The sequence below is a fragment of the Hippocampus zosterae genome, chromosome 15 (genome assembly GCF_025434085.1).
Source record: "Hippocampus zosterae strain Florida chromosome 15, ASM2543408v3, whole genome shotgun sequence".
NCBI lineage: Eukaryota > Metazoa > Chordata > Actinopteri > Syngnathiformes > Syngnathidae > Hippocampus > Hippocampus zosterae.
Window position 1 is genome coordinate 14,877,298 of NC_067465.1, and position 11,867 is coordinate 14,889,164.

Sequence of the window (11,867 nt, forward strand, 5' to 3'; positions counted from 1 at the left end):
CAAAACAAAAAAAAACTGTCAGATTTGCGTGAATCACAACAAACACATCTGCTCACAATGAACGTTACATGAGGAAACTTCCTCGTGTAAGGAAGCCGAGAGAAGTCGAGTGGCATATTCGGGTTTACTCAGTTTGGTCGAAAACCGGTTTTCGGTCATAATCCGAGACGTAAAAATCTATAATTGTCTGGTCGAAATACGATTTGGTCGAAAACAGAGACTTTTGAAAACTGAGGTATGACTGTATTCCCATCATGGTCCTTTTCTTTGTTTGGCGCAACATACCTGACATATTATAACTCCCCAACCATGTGCAGTTTACTAAGTAACCACTATTTACAGAAATACAGGGGAGAACTCTGCAAAGTTATTTTCTTTGCCTCTACATGTGTTTACAATCTTTGTTTCAGCCATGAATGATTTGAAGTGATCACTCTGTCATCACTGGAAAGTGCAAACGCCAAAGTGCAGCTAAAACACAAATGTGGACACTCATACGTACTGTATTTGTGCTTCGTGGTTTGTCCTGACAAGGATGCAGAAATCTGACTGTGGGTCTGTATTCTGTGATATATCAAAGTGTTGCTCTTGGTTTCTATAGCGGCAGTCTTTCTAAAAATCTGATTTACAGGCAGCATTTCAGCGTGGCGCCACCATGCAGACGACGGGCCCGTTTCGCGCGGTTTCACCCCAGCGATCGCTTTTAGTCATCAGCGGCAAGCCGTGCGAATCGGAGCGTGGCTCTCAGGCTAACGAAAACTGCCTGCTTTGAGGTCTTTTTGAAAACGGGGAAATGGAGGTGTCCTCTCTGACCAGGCCGCCTTTTGTTCCCGAGCCAGAGAGCACAGTTGAGCTCCCGAGGCGACGGAGAACTGGGAAAGAATGTGAGTGGAGAAAGAGAATGTGCTACTGTGTCTAAAATATCAATGAGAGAGATGCTGACCAAGTTTTGCGGCAAACCAGTGATGAGACAAATATACAAGCCTCCATGCATCATGGCTGACTTGAATTTAGTAGGATGTGTACAAAATGTCTGTTTTGGGCATCACAATTAAGCAATCGGTCAACCTTCAGAGAGATTTTCATCACTCTAAAATGTGTAGTTTTTTTACCTGTAGTCAACCGAGGAAATTGGGTCGGATTTGAATTCAAAAGTCAGTTTGTGGATGGCACATTTTGGGGTTACTTGAAAAAGCTCTATTTAGAAATATATCGAGAGTCCCCTATTATCCACTAAGTCAAAATGTGGCAAATTCAACTCAAAATTTTTTTCTTTCGATTTTGAGTGTGAATATTAATATATATAATATTAACATATATATATATATATAATATTAATATATTATTGGAGAATGACCGAGCGAAGATCCTGTGGGACTTCCAGATCCAGACTGACAAAATGGTAATGGCGAACCAACCAGAAATCGTGATCATAGATAAAGGGCAGAGGAAAGCCGTTGTAGTGGATGTAGCGGTCCCAAGTGATGGAAACATCAGAAAGAAGGAACATGAGAAACTCGAGAAATACCCAGGGCTTAGAGAGGAGTTGGAGAGAGCATGGAAGGTAAAGGTGACAGTCGTGACTGTCGTGGTCGGAGCACACGGGGCAGTGACCCCCAAATTAGATGAGTGGTTGCAACAGATCCCGGGAACAACATCGGACATCTCAGTCCAGAAATGTGCAGTGCTGGGAACAGCAAGGATACTGCGCAGAACCCTCAAGCTTCCTGGCCTCTGGTAGAGGACCCGAGCTGAATGAACCCATTGCGTCAGAACCCATTGCGTCAAACAGTACAGGAAAAGGAAACTTTTGAAGACGAGCTACAGTAATTGCCAGCAGCACACGAGCATGACAAAATGTCCGCCTAATATCTATACTTTATGTTCAAATTGTTCTTTTTAGTTTAAAATGGCTTACCTTAACCAGAAACCCATTGAGCATTGGAGCCAACTGTACATATGTGTATCTTTGATCTTGAAAGCAAACTTCAGTTGCAATGACGACCTTCTTCTCCTTCTAAATGGAAGACGAAGAGGAACTTTCGCCCAAAAATACGGAAGTAGAAGCACGGTAGTCATGGCAACAAGATGATAGTTTCCACAACATTTATTCTTAATTTAGCATTTTGAAAGACATATTTATTCAGCGTACCAAGTGTTCTAAAGCGTGAGAACCATGTGGGTTGGTTGATAATGGCTTAATAGTGGTGCAAATTACCCCACACCACAAAAAATATAGTAACTTGGAATGTATCACCAATGAAAACTGAGGAAACACGTTAGTATTGAACTGTTTTACATCATTCATGATAGCAAGGCATCAATGACTCTCCAGCGCAATTGCAAGTTTATTATGTAGCCCATTTCTACTACTACGGTGTACAGTTAGCTAGCTACGTCCCGAAATGCATCTTCTCTTGCTGTCACAATTTTCAAAACAAACCCAATGTTGCTATTTGAATTCCCAAGCAGGTAAGTAACGCCGTGGATGAGACCGCCACCGATCGATGGGAGCCCCCAGCAGTCTGTTTGCCGGTGGTGATCACGACCGCACTGCGGCGGCCAGGTGGATCATTGAAGGCTCTGCGCTGACATATTTTCAAAGCAACATGTAGTGCTATCAGAATACAGCCCGTTTTCAAAGAATTATAAAGGCATGTGGAGACCACCAATAAGGTGATCCCTTCACATTAATGATATCAGGAAGACCAAAGAAGTCCGGCTATCTCCGCAAACAGAGTTTTGTTGTTGTAGTTTTGCAAATGTTTCTTCTCACTCACTAACAAAACATGTAAGCATTCTTCCTCATCATGTACCTTAACTCATTCACTCCCAAAGACGTTTTTAAAGGTCTTTTCAGACTTGGTCTAGAATTGGCTGGTACTTTAAGCAACCTATACACCAAACTGATAGAGTACTCATCCTAGATACTGTAATTCTGTGAAGTTGAGTGTTGAGTCTCTCAAGTGATTCTTTAACGTGCAGAAATCATGCCAAACCAATTCATCAGGATAACAATACATGTTCCTTCTGCTTTCACACTCGTCTGATTTTCCCAGATATTTATCTTAGCACCATAATTTGTGAAAGTCTCTGACATTTGTGGCTAGCTAGCATGATAATAAATCCGTGGCTCGGAACATTTCTTAGTTAATTAGAGTCAATCAATCCAAACTTTGCTCACTTACCGGTGTGAAACCGGAGCATAATGAGCAGAAATCAGCATGGTGATTGGAAAACACAAATTACAGCTGTTAAAGAGAAACTCATCCACTTTTCTTGCCGTCGACGCCAGTGCCTGCTGTGAGGTTTTAAAATTAGCATGGCATTCCTTTAATGGATGCTGGGGGAATGTGCTCCTCTATAATTAAAAAAACCTGTAATACATTTGTCGGCCGAAATAGAAAGGCGGCGGCAACTCTCTCCAGGGACGTATTGGTCCCTTCATGCACCCCCGCACCCCCTCCCTCTAAAAAAGACAGAAAGAAAATCTGATTTGTATTATTATAATATACATGTATTATCGTTAGACAATAAATGATGTACAAGTGCATCCTAAATACATTTGAAATCTTACTTAACATCAATTCGACGGTAGTTAAATTCAATGATAGTTAAATTCAAGCTACAGAAATTCGTATTTGGAATTACTGCACATAGTGTGGAATATTTTGTCTACTCATCCATCCATTTTCTGATCCGTTTATCCTCCCAAGTATCGTGGCGTGTGCTGGACCCTATCTCAGCCAGCCGTCTTCGGGCAGTAGGCGGGGGACACCCAACCAATCGCGGGGCACATACACAGACAAGCAACTATCAAACTCTCACACTCACACCTCGGGACAATTTGGACTCTAAATTTTAGAGTGTTCAATCAGCCTGCCATGCATGTTTTTGGAATGTGGGAGGAAACCAGAGTACCCGTAGAAAACCCACGCAAGCCCTGGGAGAACATGCAAACTCCACACAGAGAATTGAACCTCTCTCTGCACTGTGAGGTAAACGCGCCAACCGCTGGACCATCAGGCCACCGGATTATTTTGTGGTTTTCCTATTTCCCCTCTGGACGACTAGAGAGTAGCTTACACCGACGTAACCCCAACATTCACCACCTCGAGAAATTTAATCAATACTGATTTTTAATGACGAAATTAGGTAGGAGTTGGCCTCCTGAAAGTATCTTCTTGTGTTAAATGAATGCTTATGTCATCTCAATTAGAAGAATATCCGAGTTTAGCTTTTTGAAATGGACTACTGCTTAAAATGAACTTTTCGACATTCGATGCACTTGTATGCAGGGGCATATTTGGGGGCCTAAGACATACATGTGGTCCTCCACATCTGCATAATTCAAAAACATCTATAATATTAATTTTTAGCATCAACCAAAAAAGTGTGAATTTGAGAAAATTTCCTGAGCTACATAAAGTCCTTAAAATCCTTCCTTGGGATTAACAATCAAGAGAATCATCTCAAAAAGATTAATGCACAATCATTAATAACATTAACATTTAATACAGTGAAGCATTTGGATGGTGTCAAACATGGTTTCTTTTATGACGACAAGCATCAGTCGCGTCACTCTCCATTCATCTGATCGCATTCTTCTCGGCTGTCCTCCTGCAGCTAGCAAGCCTCTGGCTCATGCTCTTGTGGGTTGCGCACGTGAAAACGTTTCAAACTGGTCCTCGGCTTGATTTAAACATCTGCATTTGTTGCTTAAAATATTGCCTGTACCTTGTCTGGCCAAAATTTGAACCTCGGGGACTCATGAATTTACTTCCCATTATTTTCTATGGTCACATCGCATCACACCGAGAGCTATGTCGAATTTTTGCACTCGGCCGCGTAGGTACCCAAAATACTACAAGCAGCTCTCTCCGAGATGCAGTGCAATAATAAACACATACCTCGCTGACAGCTCTTGTATTTGCTCTTATACGATTGTGTGAGTATCTAATGAAGTGTCCAGCGAGTGTATGTATGTGCAATTATTAGACCTAATGTAGACGTGCTTCAGATGATAATGTGACGAAGTCGTGTGAGGTGGTCCCCACTCGGAGAGCTCAGGTCACGTGACCTTCCTTGACCCGATGTGGACCTGCCGGATTTAAGGCCATGTGACCCTGCGTGCGAGGGGCCACTGTAGGTATAACATCGCCTCTGGGTGTAATTTCCTCTCCTTCAGCAGCTCTCAGTAAGGGGAAAGCTGATGTTGTGCCCAGAAACGGAAACTTGCCATTGTATTAATTATTGTCAGTGAATCCAAGGAGTGAAGATAATGCGGGATGCACTGGGTTGGTCCCATTTGTTTAACTTGTCAGTGGACTGAATAATTGCGAAAACTGACCATGTTAGACGGCGAGTTTTCCAAAAGATAGGACTGCGGTAGTTGCGACGCAAATGTACGCTTCAGAAACGAAAAGCTTTGGAATAATTAGTTCGGCTTTCCCTTGCCAAAGGAATGTATTGAAGTGAACACCGTGTTTGCCACATAATATTGCTGCAAACCATGTGCAGTATGTTGTGTGTTCAAATCCAACCCTCCGTTTCTTCTCGTGCTTGTCCTGCTTTGTCACACGTGGGCTATCTCAGCTGACTTCTTGCAGTTCAGATATGCATTGTAGAGTTACTGAACTGCTAACTCACTTGTATTCTTTGGCGTTTGACTCAGCATGACTTAGATTTGCTATTGGTTTTACTGCTTGGTGCTTTCTACTGCCTTATTACTTATTACTTATTACTGATTCGTCTTACTGTTTATTGTATATGTTAAATCGCTCCATGTACAGCACTTTGTATGCAGCGATGGCTGTTTGAAAGTGCTCTATAAATACTGTTGACTTGACTTGACTTGACTTGACTTGCTAAGCCTGCAGCTAACCAAAAGCAGGCTTCTTTTGGAGCATTTCAGGAGCATTTTTAACCGTCTCAAGTGTGGACGTTGACTGACTATTTTGTCACATGGAGGGTGCGGCTTCAACACTGAATCACTGCCCTGTTGAATGCAGAGTGATCATGTTGTAAGAATGTCCGTGTCCATGATTATTTTTCGGAAGACCGTCTGCCATGATGCACCACAGTTTTTAATATTATTCCAAAAACACCTACTTTGTAATAGGCGCCTCAATAAACACCACCGGCCCTCTTTTATTAAGCAGTGTTGACTTATACCAAAAATCCGACCAAATTTGAGCATTTCTTTTCCCCCTTCTGTCTGAACAGCACGCCTAGTAGCTTCTTCTCTTTCTTCATCTTTGCATTTACAGGAAGTCTTGAGACCTTGTGGCACCATGCTGCCTCTCGCAGTTTGGTGCTGGGACTGCAGCAGAAATCTGGTGCATTATGTTGGTTATGTCAAATACGTCAGTTAAGATACAAGTTAAAAATTGATATGCGTAGCCTGTTCTAAATATTGATTGGCCACATCCTAAGGCACACCGACAGTCACGGGGACAATTTGGCAATTTGCTTCCTGTTTCGCCGGCCCGGTGACACAGGGGTTAGTGCGTCGACCTCACAGTGCAGAGGTACCGGGTTCAATTCCAGGTCCGGCCTCCCTGTGTGGAGTTTGCTTGTTCTCCCCGTAAATGCGTGGGTTTTCTCCAGGTACTCTGGTTTCCGCCCACACTCCAAAAAGATGCATGACAGGCTGATTGAACACTCAAAATATTCCCTAGGTGTGAGTGCGGATGCTTGTTCGTCTCTGTGTGCCCTGCGATTGGCTGGCAACCGGTTCAGGGTATCCCCTGCCTAATGCCCGAAGATGGCTGGGATTGGCTCCAGCACCTCCCGCCACCGTTGTGAGGATAAGCGGATGGGAAAATGGATGGATGGATGGTTTCTTTCTCGAGACGAGAGGGACAAATTATTCCAAAACATCTCTGAGTATGATGCTGAAGGCTTGAAAACTTTATACAAGAAGGACTTTGCTAATACAATGGGACTCATCTTGCTGTCCTCCCAAGGAAGAACTATCAGTCCTGCTACAACAGCTTCAGCGTCCCCAGGTGACCGCGCCACTGAGCCCGTGCTCGCTCCGTTGCACCCCACTCCACGCCTGCTGCCACCCTGAAGGTAGATGCATCACGCTGGGGGACTGTGCAGCAGAAGCGGCACCCCTCCTCCTTACTTCCCACTTTCAAGCGCCTCTTCACCCCACCCCAAACCACACACTGGGTGTCCATACAGTCTGGACTCCTCCCTCAGGTCAGTCTCAGTTACAATTTGAACCACACGAACTTGTATTCTTCCTTTAATTTTAGAACCACACATCAACACATATACATGTTCCTGTGCCTGCACATGGGTGTGTGCGAGGGAGGGGGGGGGGGGGCGCCGCCTGTTTCTCCCGGCTGCCTGCTGACTCCCTGAGGCGTGTCTTTGGTGGCTACGCCATGTGTGGGGGTGAGAGAACAGCAGGGCTTCTCGAATGGCACACACTGCATTCGCAAAAGTGCTCGTCCTGTCTGGTTTCTCATGTTGGCCCTGTGGATGGTTTAGGAGTCATTTCGAATCAGAGAAATGCGATCATGCAATAGACTGTCGGGCAAAAAATACTGGCAGTCAGCTCTCTTTCCTCGCTCAAATTGAACACAAGTAAAAAAAGTTGCAACCTTTGACTCCTTCGCTTTCTCCTCATTTGTTCCTTTCATGGAGTCTTGAGGAGACTGTTAAGAGTTTTTGTGAAGCAGCTGCTGCCTATTCAAAAACTCCTGATCCTCTAAAATACTGTTTCGTGACCTTGGCTAGCCCCATTTTTGCCATCATGTACGATATTATTTCAATCAGACAGTGTGTCAAATGAAAACTCTTCCAAAGCGGAATGACCGGAGAATCAAAACTGCTGACCTTTTGTTTAAAGGGAACATTGAACTTTCTTTGACCGCAACATCTAAAAAGGTTTTCCTTATGTTTTTCTTTAATTAAAGCCTTGATTATAGTGATAAAAATGACTCTTGATCCAGAAATTTGCATATCAAAGGTTCCTAAAGTGCACATTGTTGTTTCGAACCCCCAAAAAATGAATCAGTGTTGCATATTATTGTGGTGAAGGTAGATTTAGGTAATGTGCATTCATACTATTTTGCTAGCATTTTTAATATATGGTGATCACGGCACATATTGTCATCACTTTATATAAGTGAGAGTAGTCTTACATTTAGCTATTTGCGGATAATTACCGTATGTTATGGTGTTTCCTGTTTTTATTGTACTTTTAGTTTGCAGTGCTGTATAAGTGAAAGCTGTTTCTAATACTACATCCCAAATATTAACTCCTCTTTCACATAAAGAATCAAACCTTTTGAATTGTCGATTGTAATTGTGTACTTGTAAAATTAATTCATAGGATGCAATACCATACCGCCGATAGGTAACAAAATATATATCTTTTTATTCTTCTTTTTTTTTTTTACAAACAAGATAATATCACCCTCTCCATGATATTAATATGATATGTTCTGTGATCTGTAAACAGCTGGTTATCTTGCTTTTCCACGATAAGAGAAAGTGCTGAGGATTTACGCTCGCTGAGCACATTTGGGCTGAATCTTTCACACGTCACAAATTGCAGATGGGAAGCAGTGATCTTGAACAGCCGATCACATTTCCGTGACCATCTGACACCTTCCATTTAGGAAAATAATACATTCTATCTTAGCATAACCCCCCTACCCAACCCCACCCCCCACCCCCATTTTCTGTTGCAAAATGGAATTACGGATACCAGAGTTTTGCCATTCACAACTTTGGATTTTGCCTTTTTGTTTTGGTGCACTGACGGAACTAAATGTTCACCCTTTATGTTAACGGCACAAAACATGACTGACCTTTTCGATGTGTCCACACGCGAGTCGAAAGCAGCCCTTGATAGCTTACCTTAGCATTGCGATATAGCCAATTGTGTTGTTTATGTTAGCTGTTTAAAAAAAGAAAAGAAATTGTCGACGCGTGACCTAACGTAGAACTGTCTTCCTCATCTCTAATGGGTTCCTCCGATAGGCACGGAGGTGGACCTGATCTGATCTGTGTAACATGACACCTAAATATGAGTTGGGTTAACTGGCACAGAGAGTTGTAAATCACTGTAGTGTGATTCTTTGTCTCAACGGGTTTAATTAGTCTTGAAATTCTTCTCTTATCTGATGACCCCCCCCCCCCCTCACACCACCAGTCCCCCCCCCCCCCCCCCCCCATTCCCGACTCCTCCTCCCCGCCCTCCCTTTACCACCACCTCCTCTTGCTGCACGCTGCAACCATAAACGCCCAGCAATCTCAAGACCAGCGGCCTCGGGAGAGTGAGCTGCTACAAAGAGCTGAAAGAGTTTGGAAATGGTCATTTTATTGTGTTACAATGGCTCGCTGGAGACTTGGGTAATTTAGTGCTAACTGAGCGCTTGTAAAGATAACAGTATGTGACTCCCAAGTGCAACACGGCCAACTACTGTAGCACTGCCACGCGTCCTCGCAACTACGACTTAAACTGTAGTAAACACCAACTAGGCATGTTTAAAATGACATTTTCACTCTTATGTTCTTTTTTTATGTCACGCAAATGTGGTCTATAGCAGCATATTCTCTTTCATAGTACGTGAACATTTATCCCGATCTGTCATTCTGAATAACTTTTGAGGTACCTGTCACTGTCGGTCCCATGGGAGTCCCACATGGACGTTTTATTTGCTCTAATTGAGTTCTTTACTTAATTGACAGTTCATTATGTCCTAATAAGTCATTCTCAACCGTTTTCTATACCATTGTTAACCATCCGTTGCCGTTAAATTCGACACACTTAAAGTCAGCCTGCTTATCATAACGGTCTCTCAGTTAATGTGCAGGTTTGAGGGTACAACTCATCTGAGTTCTTGCGCAATTAATGTCAGAAGTGGGCAGTTATTGTGTGCTTGCGCACGCACGCGCGCGTGTGTGTGTGTGTTTCTTATTGAAAAGGCCCTTGGGACAGGTGATAGCTGAGTGATAGACCCCAGAGACTGGTGAAACACTGGGACGGTTGTACATGAGCACCCTTCTCGAAAGGGGGTCGGGGGGTATTGTGATGGCATGCGCTTTCACATATAGACGAACATACCCAGACTCTTATGTGTCACTAGTTTGTGTACTGTTTTATCTTCCTAATTAACCTGGATTCAAGGGTTGAGATTCAGGGCCCTATTTTCATCTTGCGAAAAAGTACAGTCTAACTCTGCGCATGGGTGGAGTTTTCCTTTTTTTCGTATTTTTGTAGACAGGCGCATTTAGAGAGGGGCGTTTGCGGCCTTGTGGGGGTTAAAACAGACGACTTGTTTCCAGGTCAATGAAAGCCTTTAAATTCAGCCCGGTAGAGACGCGCTGAAGTCCATCTAGAAGATGGAAGCAGAAAAACTATGTTTTTGAAGAACTGCAAGCAAACCTTCATTTGTGGATGATGACAAGTTGGTCAGGGCTGTCAAAGATCATCGATGTGAAAGGGACACTTGGAGACCCCCTTCCACCTTGATCGTTAGTGTCTGTGACATCCCCCCCCGACCCCCCCGCATAGTTGTGTCGTGGTCCTGAGGAGTGGGGGACTTAAAAAATATAATACAGACAATAATAACAACAATACATTCACTGAATTTAGTTCATAAGGATTCAGCGAGTTCAATGGATGCTGTTGTCATATTTACGAAAGAAGTACAATGACATCGACCTCACATAGCAGAGCGCAGAATCTGTCTGCGCCTTCAAATTCACCACAATCTCATTACACCCCCCTGCGCCACAACTTAGACCCGCTTTTACTTGCTCTAAAATCGACTCGACTTTCTGTCACCTAATTGTCATGTGTGCTGGTAACGTCATAAGGCCCATAAAAGCGCAATGTGGTCTACCAAATTTCCAAGCACAATAAACTAGACTTGCCCCGGCATGAAATTATAGATGCAACTAAAAAAATTGAGCCCACAGTGTCTGATTGTTCACATTTCTGTTACAGCTGATGTCAGAAGCAGAATGGTTAGCCAAGAACCCGTTGTTGCCCTGCACTGCTGTAAGAAGCCCTGTACGATCGACCCTGGAGATCGGTGAGGCTCTGAGATGATTGCATTGGCAGCCCCATTGAAAGGGGAGGCAGTGTGATGATGCGTGCTTTCGTTCCATTGACCCGGCTAACATACCCAGGCTCCTATGTGTCATGGGATATTGGAATGTTTTCTACCCTGGGTTTCTCACCATGTTTTAGGTGACAAGGTGGGATGATTAGCCATAATTAGTGTTCAGGGCATTTCTATTGAAAGTGCATTGTGGCCCATATGTTGTTCATGCACTTAAAATATGCAAGATGCAAAACACCACATTATAATGTGTGACCCATATGTCTTCTTGTTATAGTGGTTAAAGGTTTTTGTGCACATACTGTACATACGTTGCAAGAACTCAGGTTCACTACTCTGATTGTGTATCCAGGTCTGTATATCAAAAAGTAGTCGGGATGAAAATACAGTAAGGGCCTACATCTGTTTTTTTTTTTTTGTTTTCCTTGCCCTGTTCTCGCAAACATTAAAATAGAGGCGTATGATGAACATAGAGTGGACATGAAATTTATGATGCATATGCACAAGTTGTATGGTGCACCTTGCTTTTTGAAGGACTAGCTGCAGTAGGGGGGGGGGGGGGGGCTGAGGGGTTATTTTGCCGATGGAGATTAAGGCAGGGGCTTTTTGTCATTTGTGCGAGACAAGCCATTCATCCATCCAGTTCACAGCCAAAAAAAGGCTGGTCCCAGAAATTAGCAGTTTCAGCTCAGCAGCAAAGTCGCCGGGCTGTGAAGGCAGAGAGAAATTGACTAATTAGCAATGCGCACTAAAACTTGACGGTTTCTCTCCATA